The 20,436-nt window shown below is 51.9% G+C and overlaps 1 pseudogene; it reads right to left on the reverse strand.

The window, feature by feature from the left end:
- Positions 1-17,190: 17,190 nt before the first annotated feature.
- LOC127297710 (small nucleolar RNA Z118/Z121/Z120) lies at positions 17,191-17,306 on the reverse strand (annotated as a pseudogene).
- Positions 17,307-20,436: the final 3,130 nt, after the last annotated feature.

The following is a 20,436-nucleotide window of genomic DNA, read 5'->3' on the forward strand; positions in this document are numbered from 1 at the left end:
AATAAAATAAAATGGGAGCCGCTCTTTGAAGGTTTGTCTGGCAAGGGGGTTAGAGTGCCCACTACCATTCGTTGACAACAACAAACACCTCTCAAAATTTTTTTTTTTATGCTCTCTTTATGTTTTCAAAACCAAAGCTCTAGCACAAATATAGCAATCAATGCTTCCCTCTGCGAAGGGCCATTCTTCTACTTTATGTTGAGTCAGTTTACCTACTTCCTTCCATCTTAGAAGCAAACACTTGTGTCAACTGTGCATTGATTCTTACATACTTGCTTATTTGCATCCATCATATTACTTTATGTTGACAATTATCCATGAGATATACATGTTGAAAGTTGAAAGCAATCGCTGAAACTTATATCTTCCTTTGTGTTGCTTCGATGCCTTTACCTTGAATCTATTGCTTTATGAGTTAACTCTTGTGCAAGACTTTTGATGCTTGTCTTGAAAGTACTCTTCATGAAAAGTTTTGCTATATGTTATCTATTTGTTAGCAACTATAGATCATTGCCTTGAGTCACTTCATTCATTTCATATGCTTTGTAATAGTATGATCAAGGTTATGTAAGTAGCATGTCACTACAGAAATTATTCTTTTTATCGTTTACCTGCTCGGGACGAGCAGGAACTAAGCTTGGGGATGCTGATACGTCTCCAACGTATCCATAATTTCTGTCGTTCCATGCTTGTTTTATGACAATATTTACATGTTTTGCTTGCACTTTATAATGTTTTTATGAGTTTTCCGGAACTAACCTATTAACAAGATGCCACAGTGCCAGTTCCTATTTTCTGTTGTTTTTGGTTCCAGAAAGGCTGTTCGGGCAATATTCTCGGAATTGGACGAAATCAACGCCAAAGATCTTATTTTTCCCGGAAGGCTCCAGAACACCGAAGAAGAGTCGGAGGAGAGCCAGGGGGCCCCCACACCATAGGGCCGCGCGGGCCAGACCCTGGCCGCGCCGGCCTAGGGGGAGGCCACCCTGTCGACCCCCCTGCGCCGCCTCTTCGCCTATATAACCCCTTTCGACCTAAAAACACAGTACCAATTGACGAAACTCCAGAAAGACTCCAGGGGCGCCGCCGCCATCGTGAAACTCCAATTCGGGGGACAGAAGTCTCTGTTCCGGCACCCTGCCGGGACGGGGAAGTGCCCCCGGAAGCCATCTCCATCGACGCCACCGCCTCCATCATGCTCCGTGAGTAGTTCCCCCATGGACTACGGGTTCTAGCAGTAGCTAGTTGGTATACTCTCCTCCATGTACTTCAATACAATGATCTCATGAGCTGCCTTACATGATTGAGATTCATCTGATGTAATCGGTGTTGTGTTTGTTGGGATCCGATGGATGATACATTATGATTAGTCTATCTATAAAGTTTGTGAAGTTATTGTTGCTGCAATCTTGTTATGCTTAATGCTTGTCACTAGGGCCCGAGTGGCATGATCTTAGATTTAAGCTCTATACTTATTGCTTAGATTGTATCTACAAGTTGTATGCACATGTCGCTGTCCGGAACCAAAGGCCCCGAAGTGACAAGAATCGGGACAACCGGAGGGGATGGCGGTGATGTGAGGGACACATGTTTTCACAGAGTTTTAATGCTTTGCTCCGGTACTCTATTAAAAGGAGTACCTTAATATCCAGTAGTTTCCCTTGAGGCCCGGCTGCCACCGGCTGGTAGGACAAAAGATGTTGTGCAAGTTTCTCATTGCGAGCACGTACGACTATATATGGAAAACATGCCTACATAATTAATGAGTTGATGTTCTATCTTAATGCTTTATCAATCCTATCAATTGCCCAACTGTAATTTGTTCACCCAACACTTGTCATTTATTGGAGAGTTACCACTAGTGTAGATCGCTGGGAACCCCGGTCCATCTCTCATCATCATATACTTGTTCTACATGTCATTGGAAGTAGTATCAACTATTTTCTGGTGCCATTGCTCTCATATTGCTATTACTGCTGCTGTGTTAGTGTTACTACTGCTCTCATATTACTGCTGCTTTCACATCACCCCTGTTACTAGTGCTTTTCCAGGTGCAGCTGAATTGACAACTCAGTTGTTAAGGCTTATAAGTATTCTTTACCTCCCCTTGTGTCGAATCAATAAATTGGGTTATACTACCCGCGAAGACTGCTGCGATCCCCTATACTTGTGGGTTATCACCACGCCAACACCGCCGCCGCCCAAAACCTTGAAGACCGTCAAGGGGAAGGCGACAGCCTCCGGTACCTCCTCTGGCGGCCAGCAGCCCTTGGTGCTGCACCCCCTCCTGCGCTGCCATCGCTGCCGGCGAGAAGGCCACCGGCCTGCTTGGCCGGATTACAGAGTTCCGGTGCGAAGGCTGGGAGTTGGGGCACTTGCTGCCCTACGCCCAGAAGTGGAACGTCGCGGACGTGTCTGAGGCGACCCGCGGCCTGGGCAAGGACCGGCTACCGGCGCCTGACCCTGCTGGTACTCGGTGCTCATAGGAGCATTTTATGCGGCTGCGTCGGGCCGTCAAGGAGCTGGACAGCGCGTGGTTCGATGCCACGAACAATATGATGGTAAGTCTCACCAACCTTTTCCGTTTTTCGATTTACACCGGTTTCTTTTCTTCCGGATCTTTTCTATCTTTTCCTCAACTTTTGAACTTATGCCGGTTTCTCTTTCTTGCTGAATCTTGTCTATCTTCCCAGTCCCCGAGTTTCGTGTTGAGAACGTAGCTCTTAGCGCGAAACTTAGGTAAAAACGCGCGAAACCGGCATAGCCACTCCCCGAGTTTCGGGTTAAGAACTTTGCTCTTGGCGCGAAATTAGCTAGAAACGCGCGAAACCGGCATAGCCAGTCCCCGAGTTTCGGGTTAAGAACTTTGCTCTTAGCGCGAAACTTAGCTAGAAACGCGCGAAACCGGCATAGCCAGTCCCCGAGTTTCGGGTTAAGAACTTTGCTCTTAGCGCGAAACTTAGCTAACATCTTTTTCTCGTACAGACCACGGCTGACGCTCGGAAGATCCTCTTTGAGGAGCTTCTTTGGGAGCACCGGGATCTCGCTGAGGCACACAGCAAGTGCCAAGGTAAACTTCTGTGCCTCCGGCATCCTCTTACCGGAAGGTTTTCTTTCTCTTAGTACTTATGATTTTCTGCTTGAATAGCTATCCCGGAAGCTTCTATTGAGGCCCTCAGGACGCAGCTTGCCACCGCCCAAAGTACTGCTTTCCGGTTGGCTTGTTTCCTCTTCACTTTATCAGTTCAACTTTTGCTAACGACTTCTTTCCGGGTTCCAGAGGAGAAGGACCAGCTCATCCGGCAGCATCAGGAGGATCTGAGCGCCCAGAGAGCCATCTCCAAGGAGCTCAAGGATCAGCTTATCCAGCTTGGTCTTGACCATAACAAGGCGCTGAAGGCCGCCGAAGCCGCTGCGGAGACCAAGCTGCATGAGACGCTGGAGGATGCTGGCAATGCCAATGTGGTGTTGCAGGCTAAGCTGGAGGAGGCCGCCAAGGCGCGGAAAGCAGCCGAGGACAAGGCCGCGCGGCTGGAGGCGGAACAGAAGGAGTACGACCTTCTGGTTACGCAGACTGACGCGCTTGCCCTCCGTAAGTTTCTCTTTTTTCTTTCCCGGTTTCTGCTTATAAGCTTATCTCTTTCGGTAGCATTTGCTTAGCTTCTTTCCTTTGTCTTGCAGGGCTCTTCCCGGACTCCCAGGCGTTTGCACAAAAGAGGGTTGGAGAGCGCCGGGTTGCGCAGGCATACCAGAACCTGGACGCACCCTGGGATCCCTATGACCATTTGGTCGCGCTGAATGCGTGGGTCTTCCATATGCGTTGCGTGGATCGGAACCTCTCTGACATCCCGCAGGTGGCCACCCAGCTCTACAGGACTCTCTGGCCTGGAGAAGAAGTTCCAGACACCTTCTCCCTCATCAGCGACCGCTTGAAGGGTGCCGATCGGAGGATCCGGGAGTGGCAGTGTTCAGCTGCCCGAGCCGGAGCAGACTCAGCGCTTCGCGTTGCCTGCTCCTGGTACCCGGAGCTGGACCTGGATGCCCTCATCGGCGTGCGTGAACAAGCTGAAACCGACCTGGACCCGGTTCTCACCGCGAAGCGGCAGGATCGAGCGTACCGGATCACGGAGTACGCTGAAATGCGCACCTTCACCCCCCCTCCTCCAGACGTCAAGGACTATCTGAGCGACGAGGAGGAAGGTGAAGACGCTGAGGAGGCCGGAGCCGGTGATGCGCCCCTGGATGGTCCCGACGCCGACGACGCTCCTCCTGAAGCCCCTGTTGCCTAAGCACTTCTCGTTATCTGATTGCCTGTGATATGCCTGTTTGCCCTGTTCGACTTTGAAACATTGTCTGTTAAATTCTACCCCGGTATGCCGGGGTCTATGATGTAAGATAAACTTAATCCTTCTTTTGGTTGTGGTACAACAGTTTGTGCCGGTACGCTATACCGGTAGCTAATTAACTTATGTTTGCCTTAGCATATTTGCTTGTTGATTTGCTTTTTCTTGCATTGCAAAGATTCCGAAATTGCTTCCGCATTCAATTCGATGCACATTTGGCTCTTTTGCTTTGGCTCTGCCTGCCTTCTCTGGGCGTTCTTTGGCGTATGAGCACAAAGTTCTTTTGCCAAACAAACATTTTCTTGAACTTAGAAATAACTCGAAATTTTTGCAAAAAACCGGTTTAGCCGGGGTTAGTTAAACTTTTCTGGATTGTTCGTTCCCACTCTCTCTTTTCGTAGTTCGCGTGCTTAATTGCTACCGGTTTATCTTGCTTGCCATGAAGCCGGGGTGCGGACAGCAGCAGAGTCGAAGACTCCGGTAGGTTTAGCACGCTACTAAACCGGAAAGAAAAAATGTTCACTAAGCAACCGGTGAACTGAAAAAATAAACATATTGCATGCAACTTTAGGGGTAGTCCCCGAGATTCATTCGAGGTTCCGACATCCTTTATTTATAGCATATAAGGTACAAAAAAGGAACTTCTTACACCACAACTTCAAGAGTAGGAGGGACGCAACAGAGCTACGTTCCATGGACGCTTGCTCTCCTCTCCGGACCTGTCCGCCTTTCTTTTTTTCCATTCCTGTGCATCAATCAAGTAATAGGCATCATTGTGGAGAGCTTTGCTCACAATGAAGGGACCTTCCCATGGAGGCGAAAGCTTATGCCGGCCTTCAGTGCGCTGCACCAGGCGTAGCACCAGGTCTCCTTCCCGGAATACTCTCGGGTTAACCTTCCGGCTATGATAGCGTCTGAGGTTTTGCTGGTAAATGGCTGTTCTTGCCAATGCGAACTCTCTTGCTTCTTCTAGCAAGTCCACATCATTTTCTCTGGCCTCTTTTACCTCTTGCTCGGCATAGAGCTGTACTCTTGGTGAATCATGGATGATGTCGGTTGGTATGACCGCTTCTGCTCCGTAAACCATGAAGAATGGAGTGTATCCGGTGGACCGGTTTGGAGTTGTTCTTATGCTCCATAACACTGATGGTAGCTCATCGAGCCAACACCCCGGTGACTTTTCCACCGCCTCGATGAGTCTTGGTTTGATACCGGAAAGCACCAAGGCATTCGTTCTTTCCACTTGGCCATTGCCTTGTGGGTGTGCTACTGAGCACAAATCCAACCGGATGTTGTTATCCTCACAAAATCTTTTGAACTCACCCTGAGCAAAGTTGGTTCCATTGTCAGTGATAATGCTATGCGGGTATCCATACCGCAAGATGACATCTTTTAAGAACTTCACCGCTGTGCGCCCATCACACTTTGCAAAAGGTTTCACTTCTAGCCACTTGGTGAACTTGTCTACCATGACCAAGATGTGAGTCATGCTGCTCCTTGCAGTCTTGAATGGGCCAACCATATCAAGGCACCAAACAGCAAATGGCCATGTTAGCGGTATGGTTTCTAAACCGGATGCTGGGGTATGATTTTGCTTGGCGTACCTCTAGCACCCATTGCATTTTCTTACCAAATCCTCAGCATTTTCCAAAGCAGTGGGCCAATAGAACCCATGCCGGAACACTTTCGCTACCGGCGCCCTTGATGAAGCGTGGTGCCCGCATTCCCCCTGGTGAATCTGCTCAAGCATTTCTTTTCCTTCTTCCGGTTTCACACACCTTTGAAGGACACCGGTAACACTTCTCTTGTACACCTCGCCATTGATGATGGTGTATGCTTTGGACCTCCTCTGGATCCTTCTGGATTCGTTTTCGTCATCCGGCAAGGTGTCGTTGATCAGGAATTCCTTAATAGGTTTAACCCATGATGGTGCCTCCCGAACCAGAAACGCCGGTGCGTCTATCTCCATGTTATCCACCAGCATTGTTTCTTCCGGTATAGCTGCAGCAGTCCCCGAGCTTGCCGGTGCAGTCCCCGAGTCTACCGGAGCAGTCCCCGTGTTTACCGGAGCAGTCCCCGGGTTCCCTTCATCAATATCCATGGGTACTATGTGCGACTCCGGTACGAAAATCGATTCCGACTCCGGGCTTGGTTTGATCGAGGTGCCAATGCTATTCCGGGAGGAATTTCTTGCCTAGATGAGCCCAACTTGGACAAAGCATCCGTGGCCTCATTTTCCGCTCGTGGCACATGGTGAAACTCACATCCCTCAAAGAAGCCGGCAATCTTTTGCACGTGAAACCGGTACGAGGCCATGTTTGCATCTTTTGCGTCCCAATCTCCGGAACTCTGTTGCACCACGAGATCTGAATCGCCGTAGCAAATGATCCGGTGCACACCGATCTCTTTTGCGACTTTAAGCCCATGAATCAGAGCCTCGTACTCGGCAACATTGTTTGATGCCCTGAAATGTACTTGCAGAACATACCGGAGATGATCTCCTTTCGGTGAGGTAAGCACCACACCGGCACCTAGACCCTCCTTGAGTTTGGATTCGTCGAAGTGCATCTTCCAGTACTCTATTTTCTGATCCGGCGGCTTGTATTGCATCTCCGCCCAATCAACAAGGAAATCCGCCAAAGCTTGCGATTTTATGGCATCTCTCCTTTCATACACCGGTACATATGGTGATATCTGAATTGCCCATTTTGCAATCCTTCCGCTAGCATCTTTGTTGCACATGATATCAGAAATGGGTGCCTCGCTCACCACTTTCATGGGGTGCTCCTCAAAGTAATGCTTAAGCTTTGTGGCGGCCATGAATACGCATAAGTCATCTTCTGGAAATGAGGGTAGTTTTGTTTTGAGAGGGAGAGCACCTCGCTCAGGTAGTATACCGGACTCTGGACGGTTTTTCCTTCCTCTTCTCTTTCAACTACAACCACTACACTCACAACCCGGTTTGTTGCTGCTATGTATAATAGCATAGGCTCTCTTTCTAGAGGTGAAGCCAGTATGGGCGCTGTGGCCAGCATTGTTTTTAGCTCCTTAAACTCCGCGTCTGCCTGAGGGGTCCAGACGAACGTATCGGATTCCTTCATGAGAGCATAGAGTGGCAGAGCTTTTTCTCCCAACCTGCTTATGAACCGGCTTAGCGAAGCCAAGCTTCCGGTAAGCTTTTGTACGTCTTTGAGATCGCGCGGTATAGTCATTCTCTCGATGGCCCAGATTTTTACCGGATTGACCTCAATGCCCCGGCTTGATACGAGAAAGCCAAGCAGCTTGCCGGCAGGAACACCGAAGGTGCATTTTGCCAGATTGAGTTTCATCCGGAATCTTCTCAAGTTATCAAATGTTTGCCGGAGGTCATCGATTAAGGTTTCTTTTACTTTGGTTTTTACCACAACATCGTCCACGTAGACTTGCACGTTTTTTCTGATCTGATCAAACAAGCATTTTTGCATACAGCGCTGGTATGTTGCACCAGCGTTGCGCAAACCAAAAGGCATAGTGACATAGCAATAAGCCCCGTGCGGGGTAATGAACGCAGTTTTTATTTGATCTTCCTTTTTGAAGGGGATTTGGTGGAAACCGGAATAAGCATCTAAGAAAGACAACAGCTCACACCCTGCAGTGGAATCAATCACTTGATCGATCCGAGGTAAAGGGAAAGGGTCTTTCGGGCAAGATTTGTTCAGGTTGGTGTAGTCGATGCACATGCGCCACACCTTTGGAGCTTTTGCTTCCAGGTTCTCTTCTTTCTTCTTCTCGACCAGCACCGGATTGGCTAGCCACTCAGTGTGCAGTACTTCCACGATGAAACCGGCAACCAGTAACTTTGTCACCTCCTCTCCAATGATCTTTCTCCTGTCTTCAGCAAACCGTCGCAGCGGCTGCCTTACCGGCTTTGCATCTTTCCGGACATTTAAAGAGTGCTCAGCTAGCTCCCTCGGAACACCTACCAAGTCATCAGTAGACCAGGCAAAAATATTCCAATTCTCACGGAGGAAGCTGACGAGCGCGCTTTCCTATGCCTCATTCATGCCGGCACCGATACGAACGGTGCTCTCAGGGTAAGCCGGGTCCAGCACAATGTCCTTTGTTTCTTTTGTCGGCTTGAACGCCGGTGTGCCTAGGTTTGCGCTCATTGCCGCTAAACTCAGCTGTGAGGACTGAGCCAGCGCAACAACAGTTTGCATCCTCCTCTTCTCCTCTGCGATCACCAGCGATTCTGCCAGGTTTGATCCGGCGGATGCCGTTTCCAGTGAGACTTTGTAGTTTCCCACTATAGTTAAGGGTCCACGAGGTGCCGGCATCTTCATCTTGAGATACGCCGTGTGAATTGAGGCCATGAAAGCAGCCAATGCCGGTCTCCCCAGCAACGCATGATAAGGACTATCTAAGTCCACCACCTCGAACTCAAGGTTTTCAACCCGACAATTGTCACGTCCTCCAAACGACACATCCACCCGGATTTTTCCAACCGGTGCGCAGGACAGGCCCGGAACGATTCCATGGAAAGTTGTACGAGTTGGCTGAAGCATGTTTTCTGTTATTCATTGTGTGCCGGTACATGATGTTTATGCTGCTCCCATTGTCTATCAGCACCTTGCTGAACTTGACTCGAGCGCTTGGCCCTTGCATGATTGGGTCCAAGACAAGAGCATAGCCACCCGGGTTAGGCATGATCTTGGGGTGATCCTTGAACGACCACGAGATCTCTTGATCAGGCCACAACATGTATTTTGGCACTGCCGGCATCACCGCGTTCACTTCCATAGAACGGCGATGCAGGCTCTGTCTGTCGGTTGGCTCAGTTACGAACACAACGCAGCACATATCTGGGTCATGGTAAACATTCCGGCCCAAAGGTGCCGGTGGAGGCAGTTGGCCATTGCCCTCTCCCACCTGGTTAACTTGCTGGTACTGCTGCCGGTTTGGCTGTACCGGTAAGGCGTTTGCCCCGGTAAGCGGTGGTGGTGGTGGTAGCTGCTGTTGCCGTAGCATATCTTGGGGTGGTGGTTGCACGGTGGAGCACCCTTGTGCTTGTGCATCTTTCGCTGCTCCCTTCAGCATCAAGTACTTGGTCCAGGTACAATCCTTCGTCAGATGATTTGACGGGTGAGCCGGATTCGGTGTGTGCCACCGGCAAGGCTGGTCCATGGCAGCTTCCATGGTGTACTTCGCAGGTTCTTGCCAGTTCTTTTTCTGGCCCCAAGGTTTCTTTTCGACCCACTGTTTCTTTGGACCCGCCCATGGCTGCGATCCGGTTCCTTGCCTCTGACTGCCGCTGGCCTCAGAGTTTTCTTGTGCAGCAGCAACTTGCTGCGGACCGTACCTTCGATCCGGAAAATCTTCCCTTCTTTTGTTGTTCCGGTTATCCCGGTGTTTCTCTTGGCGCTGCTGTGGCGGGTTTGATTGCTCCGGCTCAGGTTGTACTGCCAGCTGCATTGGGTCTCCCAACGCATAGTTATCCGCCACGCGTATCATTTCCGCTAGCGTTGTCGGCATGTTCCGCTGCAGCTTTTGCCACAACGGCGAACCTCTTCTGCACCCACTGCTAAACCAAGCAATGGCTTGCGCCTCTATCACCCCTTCACAGGAGTTCCTTGTGGTGTTCCACCGGGCCAGGTAGTCCCGGTTTGTTTCATTCTGGCGCTGTATGCACAGAGCGAGCTGCTGCGGCCTGTTTGGCCTTCGGTAGGTGCTGCTGAAGTTACTCGCAAAAGCTTCCTCAAAGTCCAACCAACCGTTTATGCTTCCTGCCGGCAAGTTGTTCAGCCAGATTCTTGCCGGTCCCACCAAGAATGATGGTATCATTCTCACGGCCCAACGCCGGTTTCCTCCTCCTGCTACGCTTCCTCCGCCACCAGCGACGTATACCGCGGTTACGTAATCTGCGAGCCAGTCTTCCGGTTTCGTGGTGCCATCGTATATTTTTGTGTCACGGGGCAACTGGAAGTTGCAAACCGGTGGCCCCTCTTTCATGATCCTTGGACCAAAACACTTTGGGCCCGGAGGACCTTCTGCCTCGATCATTTCCGACAAATATACTCTGTCCAGACGGTGCCTCGCATCCCGTTCTGGCAGGTATCTTTCTCCCAAGCGTTCTCCCAATGGGTTCCGGTATGCTGCCGGTCTTGTGGAATCAGCCTCATCATAACATTCCGGTACCGCGGCCCTTGCCTGCCGGTACCTTGGGGGATCCATCTCCTCCTCATCATACGCTGCCCTTGCAGCTCGATAATTTTACCCGGTTTCGTGTCTACCGGCATGATTGTTTCCGGCATAGCCTTCTTTGGCGTAGCCTCTGTTTGCCCCTTGGCTTTTTCTACCGGCATCGTGCTGCCGGGCTTGTTGTTTTCCGGCAAGAACCGGATCATACACAGTCATCTGCTGCGCATTCATCTCTTTTTCTCTTCTTCTGTCCGGATGGGGGGACGAGGCCTGCCCATGGGACTTGCTACTGGCATTCCTTGTTGAACGCGCGGATTTTGAAGCCACAGCCTTGTTCAGCTTATCAAGCTGCTCAGCGTTCTGCTGCTCGATAGTTTCAAGTAGCTCCCGGACACGCTCTTGTTGTTTTGCCAGAGCGTCCCCGGAAAGCGATTCACACAGCTGTACTGCAGCTTTAGCAGTTTTTATAGTTTTATCCGGGCTACTGTACTTAGGCTTCTCTACAATGCTCACAGATGCAGAAGTGCTTTTGTCGGCATGAATTTCTTTACGCAGATCCTGATCAAGATTGCGAGCCTTAAGCCAGTTCTCCGGTATCCTATTAGCATGAGCGCTAACAGAAGCAAAGACATGGGCAGCGTTATACTCACGTATGGTTAGGTTCAGCTCGCGCTGCGCCCTGACGACATCCTTGCCGCTCTCGAGCATCTTCTGGCGCTGCGCCTCCAGCTCCGCCTGAGCCGCTGCCGGGTCGACGTTCTGCGCGATGGGTGTGACGAGGACGCTCATCGCCGCTTGGAGCGGTGTCTCCAGTAGCGCGGACGATGCTCCCGCAGCGCCTGCGTCGCGCTCGAGCGGTGGCTTGGCCGCACGGGTTGAAGCCGCACGCCCAGCACCTTCTTCCACAGCTTCTTTGCCGGCGCCAACCACGCCTGCCATCATCACCTCCACGCTGCCGGGTGCGCGGCCAGCATGTAGCCACCTTGGCGGATCCGGCGCCACCAGCACCGATGAGGGGCGCTGGCGGACGGGAACGGTGCCGAAGTAGATGCGATGGCTGCCGAACTCGATGATGCGGCCGTTCTTGGGGAAGATGCCGCCGTTGGCGAAGCAGCCCGCGTTGTCGTTGATGAAGTCCATGTCATAGATGCGCTGCACCAGCGCGGACACCGTACGCTGGCCAGCGACGTCGAGGATGCCCGCCCGAATGTGAACTCCAGCAAGCGCCACTTCAAGCCCCACGGTGGGCGCCAACTGTCGTCGTGGCGAACGAGCAGATGCCATGGGATGGCTTAAGTTGGGGCCGAATGGGCGCAAGAGGATTCGGGGGAGGGTTTGTGATTAGATGGGATGAACTTCCGGATGCTTTCCTCAAGAACTCAGCCAAAGGCAAGGGTACAAGAAGAAACACACAAGGAAGAACTCTGCTCTAGATCACGATCTTCATTGATCTCCACAGGATACAGGTTTTCTGGATACAAGGTTCACCTAGTCATTCATTATTTTAGATACGGGTGTGCCCCCTCTCCTTATATAGGGGAGAGGGTGGCTTACAGAGCAAGAAACTCTAATGGCATCTTTGACTGGACAAACTACTTTACAAAACTACTTTAATCATATATGACGCCGGGGTATTCTTTAATCAGGAAAGGTGACGTCCTCCGGCTTCTTTCAGCGTCATCCCTCTCATTGGCGCCAGGGCTTCCTTTAAAGCCACTTTGCTTAGCTCATCCTTATCCTCTAGCTCTGAAGAGAATCTTTGACCAGTCTTGCCGACCTGCCCTTCTTACCGGTAGCCCGGTGTCTTCTTCATCCGGTTCCGGTATACCCCTCTTGGGGATACCGGCCTGATTTTACTTAACCAAACTCTTATCTTTGTGCTCCGGTATAAATATTAAACCGGTATCTTGATGGCTCAAACCATCCGGTTTGGCATGCCTTTGGCATACCGGGGGGTCATCCCCCCAACACGTGTCTTTGCGGGCTATACGTGACCCCACTAGTCAGAAGATAACGGTCAACCGTCGGGCAACCGGCCGTTACAGCATCTGTGATGGTTTCAGACAAGGTCTTGGGGAAAACTGAGGAAAAACTAAGGAGCTGGAGAAAACTGAGCACAACTAAGAAACCGAGGGCACGAAAATAGAAATCCCTTTCTGAAAACAAAACAAAACAAAACCTGTTAGTATGGGTTTAAGGATGTTCGTCAAGAGTTAAATGCAGCATTAAGGCAATAAGGTATCTGTGAAGCGTGCTGAATGATACTAGTGTTTAGTATGTGGCCGTTTCAGGGGCAAAATCTCATTTGCAACTAGTTGCGCATGCAATTCATTTTTTTTGTGACACTTTCGAGTGTCCAAAAAATGCAAACTAAAATTCTAGACAAACAATGTGTTATATCTTGTGCATATGTAAAGTTTCATCCAAAAATATGTCAGAATGTGACCTGTGTAAAAAAGAGAAGATATACGTAAATAGTATCACGTACTATTTACATATCATTTATTCTTTTTGCGGAGAGCGCAGGAGCTTCCCCATCGTGGTACGGTGTCGGGCTGTTCTTGGCAGTTGGTCTCGCGGGGCGCGGGCATGGTTGCGTAGCGGCGAGGCAGATTTATTGGGGGATGGATCGATGGGACGCCGGCGAGAGTGGGAAGACGAAGAAAGAAGGCGGCATGTGAGGGAGTTCACCGATTTGGTTTAAAAATTGGCGACGGCGACACATTTGTTGGCTCGCGACTCGTGAGGCCACAGACAGCTACAGGTAGAGCAGGAAGTTCGCTCTGACTTGTTTACCTCGACTCAGACTGATCACTGCTGTGTCAGAGCGAGACAAGGTCAGGATATTATTCCGATACGGACGTCCTAGTTTTTTCAGATAGCAGGAGAGGAATACTATCTCTCGATCTGCAATCAAACACTATCTAAGGTGCTGTAATATAAACCTGTCTGAATTTCTCGCCTTGGCAAGGGTGACCTCGAGAGCATGGCGATTTGAATTTCAGGGCATCTCCAGCGGCGCGACTTTCGGACCTCCAAACGGACGCACCGTGTCCGTTTACGTCGGGCCAAATGGTCGAAATCGTCCCGGCATCCGTTCGCGTTGGGTGGCTCCAGCGGCACGATGCATAATTTTTTTTCATTCATGAAGCCATAATTTGCATTAATAAAAAAACATAAAAAGGGCAGAAAGGCGTGCTAAAAGTAGGTGCTGCCTAGTGGTCATCATCGCTGACGAGGTCAATCAACTCCGGCGTCGGCCATGGAAGCTCGTACGCCGGCGGCAGAGGAGGTACCGTCACATGGGCATGAGGCTGTGGCCAGGGATCCCACGCCGGAGCAGCAGGCGGAGCGCGGTCGTTGGAACGCGTCGGCGTGGCCGGAGGAGTCACCGGTCTCCCCTGCGCGAGCGCTGACTCGCGGAGCTGGATTGCGAGCCCGTCCCACAAAGCGAGCTTGTTGAGCTCGTCCTGCTCGCTGTTGGCCAGTGCCATGGCAATGGCCTCCTCCTCGGAAATGTCCGGCGGCTGGGTCTCCGGATCCCACGCCGGTCCGCCGTCGCCGTGGTCGTACTGTGCCATGGTCACGTCCTCGTCCTCGTCCTCGTCCTCTTCTTCTTCTGCGGCGATCTCGCGCTCGAAGTAGTCTACGTCGGCGAGGTAGCCAGCGCGGCGGCGCGCATCGAACTCCGACGCCCCGAATGAAATCCAGTTGTAGGAGTTCAGCGCGTACGTCGGATTCTCCCGCAGATCCGGCGGCAAGATCGATCCGCGGCGGCGCACCTCGTCCCGCCGCTCTCGCCCCTCGCGCGGCACGGGGGGAACCGGCACGCGCCTCGAGTTGAGGTACCAGCCCCCTCCCGGCAAGTTCGCCTCCGGCCATGGTACCGGCCGGTTTTCCTCCCATAGCTGCCGTGCGAAGTCGACGCCGACGTACCGGCCGACCCGTGCCTTCTTGCCGGACCGCGAGCCGCTAGACTCGTGGTCGTTCTTGGTCTTGTGGAACGGCCAGCATTTCTTCCCCTTGGCGTCGGTGGGCTGGATAACGTGGGATGTGGCAATGGTTTGGTCGGGGAAATGGCCGCCGGCAGCGTCCCTTTAAGAGGCTCGGACGCCATCTCGCCTTCAATGGCCTGCCACTGCAATGCCGCCTCGCTGCGCACGCTCGCGAGCCGAGGCGCGCCATTAACGCGGCCCTGCAAAGGCTGCAGCGCGCCGCACGCAAGTAATACCCTGGAAGACGATGCAGTTGTGTCTCTGCCAGGCGGACCCGTGCGACGACCGAGCGGACACTTTCCGCGTCCGCCGAGCGTCCGCGGGTTTGCGTCTCCGCGAACGGCCCGGTCACTATGCGTCGCCCCGCTGGAAGTAGTGCCAAAAGCATTTCCGGTTACGCCGGACACAAACGGTCGCTCAGTATCTGTTTGCGTCGCGCCGCTGGAGATGCCTCATGGCCTACCACGAGACATGGACACAGGGGTTGGTGTTGGTTGGGAAAATGGTGAGTTTGACAAGACCGCATACAACTTGACTACTTCTTCTTCAACCATAGTTCATGGTTGGCACTGACGAAGATCCAAACCGGAGGCCCCATGACTTGTTTAACCAAGTGGTTTTCCCGCTGAATATTTTGTGGAACTCAACGAACAATGAGAGGGGGGTCGCCAGAACTTCCCTTTTGCGCCGTCGTCCTCGCCAACTTGATCAAACATGGGCGTGATAAATTGGCAGAGGCACGGGGGCATAGTAGTAGTAAGTAAAGCTCGGCGCCGCTCTGACTTTGCAACGGCGGCTCTGGGTCACCGTCAGGCGTCAGCGAGGGCACAATTCAATGACCGGGGTTCGCAAAGTCCATCTCTTTGACTCCGTGAAGCGCTACCTTTATGAGAGGCTGTGTATGTACTGTACGATTTATTGGGGAGGATGAGATTGTCCACGTCGCTTCTAAACTACACTGAACCCGATGATCCTTGTATGGGCCGTGAGCTCATCTCCAACCATGCGACCTAAGCATCCGTTTTGGGCTGTTTGAGTGGTCGCGCGGACACCCGGACAGCGTTCCGCGTTCACGTGTCCGTTTGGATCGCACGCTGCGTCCAACGCATGGACGCAGCGCAAATTCGAAAAAAACAAAATTTAAAATGCTAATTCGAATTAAATTTCATTAAGAATATGCCCTATTTTGGACACATTTGTACATAGCCCTATTTTGGGCAAATAAACTAACAAAAAAAGCACTCTATATGGACTTTAAAATTTAAAACAAATTAAAAAAAACCCTAAGCTAGGGTTTGATCGACGGCGCGGTGGCCGCCGGTGCGCCGCCTAGTCCCTGTGGGCGTCGTCGGCGTCGGCTTCAGCATCGACGACGTCCCCCGGCGGTGAGGCACTGTTGTGGCTCGACCGCGCCGGGGACTCCGGCCACGGAGACCACAGGGCCTCCTCCCAGGGGGAATGGGGGTCCGGAGCCACCCGAGGAAGCGGCGGCGCACGGAGCAGCGCCTCCTCCCTGAGGCGCTGCTCCCTCTCCTGCCAGGCGCGGCGCCTGGCCTTCTAACGCCGCTCCTCCTCCGCGCGGCGCCTGGCCTCCTGCCGCCCGCTCCTCCTCCGTGCGGCGCCTGGCCTCCTCCCGCCGCGCCACTTCCTCCTCGTCCCGTCGCGCCTGGCGGGCCTGGGCGTACAACTCCCAGGCCTCGGCTTCCTCCACCGCCCGCCGGGCCTCTTCCTCAATCGCGGAGGTGCGAATGGCCACATGGAGGTGCGTCCATTTCGCGTCCTCCTCCACCGCCGAGATAAGCAGAGCGGAGCGGAGGTCGGGGTCCTCCTCGGAGGACTCCGGCTTCGGCTCGAGCAGCAGCGGCGGCGGTTGCGCCAATGCCGCCCCGCCGCGGGCGGTCTCTCCGATGTGGAGGCCACCGCGGTTTCCTCCGGCCCGCAGCGCCAGCGGAGGACGGCAGCAGCTGCTCGCCTCCTCGTCGTTGGCTCCGGGAGCGAACCGTCGCTTCGGGGCCATGGCGGAGGTTGCGCTCGGGGAGTGTATAGCCTCCAGTCCACTCCCTTTCCACTATACACTCCCCGGTCACCGACAGGTGGGCCCAAGGGAGACGAGCAGCCAAGTGGCCGGACGCGACCGGACGGCGCGTGCCATCCGCGGCCACGCAAACCCGGTCCAGATTTGGGCCGGGTTTTCGTCGTTCCGGACGCCGCGGCCATCCGCATTTGCGGTGCGTCGCCGCGTTGGACCGCTTTTTTGTCCGGCTGGACCCATCCGGATGCGCGGGCGCGGGATGGGTCGCCGTTGGAGATGCCCTGATGTTCCAAGGGTGACTATTGTTGCCTAGCACCTTTTGCTGATGATGTATTTTTCTGTGCGAGGACGCGGATGCATGATGGCGTCAGATAGCATTTGAGCAGCGAACTCCGTGCTCATTTCTGGTCTCTAGACGGCGGCACGGCGCGGCATGGTCGTGCCGTCCTCCTACCGCTACACGATACTGCCCCGTCGTTTGACTGCCGCTCCGCTGTGTGTAATCGTGGTGCGCCGCCGCTGGATGGATCGTTAGGATGTGTTGAACAGTTAACAGTAGCAAATAGCCTAAAAAGAACAAACAATTTCTGTATTGCAATCAGATTAATATATTTGTTAATTCACAAAGATTAAGAGTTGGACATGTTTGCTCAATATATATATATGATCAGATTAGGATGTATAATCAACGCAGGAGCACTTTTTTCAGAGCCACCTTACTTACTCAGATATCGTCCGCGTGATTCATCACAGCAAACAAAACAAAATAACTTGTAGAATACTAATACAGTAAATAATAATCAATGAACACAGATTGGCAGATGGTTTTGTACATTCCAAAAGATTAGCCATACGGAAAAAGTCAGAACATAATAGTTAGCTCCGATTTTTTTCTTAGATTGGGTAATACACATGAGAGATAGAACCATCGATCAGATACCCCTTGAATAATCATCACAACAAATCTTTCAGCATCGACTAAACAGAGCAGCTACAACGCAAGACTGCAGGACGATCGATACTCTATACGAACTCCCTCCAGTTGCATAGTATGCAAGTAATGTACATGATCAGCGACTGCATAGACTAAACATGGATGCTACAGCTCATGCATTGAATGAGGATGCTATCCTGTACGAATTGCATCCACCTAGACAACGTAGCGGTGTACTACATCTTCATGTTAGACGGCTGATTCCTACTAAGCAAAGCACGCTACATCTCCTAAGACCTCCCATTCCTAAATCCACATCCATCGCGGGCGAGTTTAGGTAGCACGTTCTAACTGGATAAATAAGCATAACGATGTCACTAACACACAATACGGTACCATCGGAATGGAAACCAGTCGCACCTGGAAGGTGCGTGCTCATCGAATCTCTGGAGGTTCGAGCTAGGCTCAGGAAGAGCCACATGATTCATAGAAGTTGGGGGAGATGGGACACCAGATCTGGCGTGGATGGGCCGCGGAGGAGACAATGACACTGTATTTTATACGGAGTACTACTAGTCTAGTAGCTGGCAATATTGATGTGGCTTTAAAAACCCAACAATTCTTCAGGATACTTTTTTTTTTGTTGAACAAGAGGTCTTCAGGCTATAAGAATCCACCAGCTCTTCATCGTGGAGTGTGCTTACAAGGGGCTAGGTGTAGGATCATTTAGGCCAAGTAAAATAAATTTTGTGAACATAGATACTATTAAACTTACTTCGATAGTAAGTTACATAGTTATTCGACCACAAAGCGATTTTTTCTCATTTGGAACTTATGATTTGCCTAAGCTACATACTTTCGAATTTGGGTATGAAAAATGGCACACAGATACATACGTACGTCCTCTGATGGTCTGTTATAGCGTTCATGAGTAACCACATCCCACTGCGTATTTTTGTGCGTCAAGCATCGCGTAGAGCCAAATGAGCATGGAACGCGCCAATGAATTATGGTATGTATGCCTCAAAATGTTGTCCAGTTTGGGGACAACCAGACACTTGTCGGTACAAATGCGGGCGGGTGTCTAGGGGCACGCAAAACGTTCTTTTCAATATATTTTTGGACAACACTTATATCTAAACAAAGTGCTAAATTCATAGAAAGTTAGTGTGAATACAACAAAACTTAAATTAATCCTAAACCTAAACTACTCTTGCGAGTCATGGGGGGCGATGATGGATGTGTCCTTTACCCAAGCGTACATGACGGTTGTGCAGCTCGGCCAGTCTGCAGCTGGGCCATCGTCTGGACTTCCTGCTCGTCATACTTGCCAACGTCGTACCAAAGAGTCCTCAAGCTCCAGCTTGACGGCAGTCGTCTGTTGCGACAAGCGGATATGGCCACGTCTATGCCCTGGTCCTCCTTTGCATCGGGGCTCGTCTTGGGCTCGCGGATGGCACACGCGACCCTTGAGGCTGGGGCAGCTTGTGTCGCTTGGTGGGCGTAGATGCGTCACCGTTACAACGGATTGCCCCAAATTCTTGGCGCCTCGGTAGGCGTACTTCCAACTGGGAAAAGGAAGTCTCACCAGTCGGACTCTGACATGTACCTTGGGTGTTGTCATTCCGCCTTCGACATGTTCAGTCTCTCGTCGGCGATTTCAGCGTAGGGGTATCATGGCGATGCATTTTGGACGTCTAAAATAGTCCCGCTCGTTCGTTGCATGAGACCATCGAGGCAAAAATGGTCGTTTTTTACCGCGCGTTCGTTTACACCTGGATGTCCTAGTAGGCCTACGCATAAATATTTTTACCTAATTTTTCCCTTTTTCATTTAACCATAGATAGAAACATTAGATAGTTGGAACATGGTTTAAAAATTGGAAAATAATAAAATCTAACTAGTGTTGGACTCGCGGGTTTCGTTCTTTCGCTACTAAGACTGAACACTCTCAGAGACCTAGTCGCCCAAACTATAAAATCCAGCTGGGTTATGTGTGCCTATATTCTTAGATGTGCAGGAAGAACATCCAGAAACCTACACTATTGGCTTCAATTGGCCGGTGGCTACGCTGCAAAGATAGAACACTTGAACAACACTAGATGTCCGTGTTCTCGCCGGACTCGTCTGTGTGGTAGTGTCTACGGCAGGATGTCTTGTCGAACACATTGACGATCATCTCGACGTCACCTTCGTAGAGGAAGGTGAAAAGGCATCCGGCCTCGAGGTTGTGGGCGTGGGCGAACTTGTCCCACCCGGTGTGCATGTACATCTTGCCCTGCTCGTCGAACAAGATCTCGACAGGCCACCGACAGAAGCCGCATCTGCTGCAACTCAGCCAGCTCGGCGCCGTCGACGAACTCGGCGAACTTGTTCGGTAGCCGCTTGATGTCGAGGGGGTCCTCATCGATGCAGATGATGAACTGGAAGCACCTCGCCTCCTCCGAAGACAACGACGACGCAGACGATGGCTAGAGGCGGGGTGATGCTGCCATTACGGCGGCCCCGACCATGGCCACGGCGACCGTGCTCGCGGCTCGACCGCCTCGCTGGCCACCTAGACCAGCCATGGATTCCCTCGCATGCTTGTGGAGAGTGACGCTACGGTGGAGGTTGTGCGGTGGCTAGGGTTTGTGTGGAGTAGATGAGATGAGGCAGTCGAGTGCACGCCCCTGTTTATATAAGTCGGAGGCAACCGAGGGGCGCGGCACGCGTGGCATTGCCATTAAATTCGTTAGTAGAGGTGGGTGGCGGCCGCTCGGCGGGCGAGGCATCTCCATTAACTTGGATCAGAGTGCCGAAGAGAAGCCTCGTCGCTAGTACTGGCACGCCTGAGAAGCTGCAGACGGTGGATGGGGCGGAGAAGAGAGTCCACTAGGACTCCTCTTTGGCCGAGGCCGTCGAACGCCACAGGCAGCAGGACGAGGAGGTCGTTCAGCGGCATGCACGACGCAA

This window comes from Lolium perenne, chromosome 4 (assembly GCF_019359855.2).
Source record: "Lolium perenne isolate Kyuss_39 chromosome 4, Kyuss_2.0, whole genome shotgun sequence".
Classification (NCBI taxonomy): domain Eukaryota; kingdom Viridiplantae; phylum Streptophyta; class Magnoliopsida; order Poales; family Poaceae; genus Lolium; species Lolium perenne.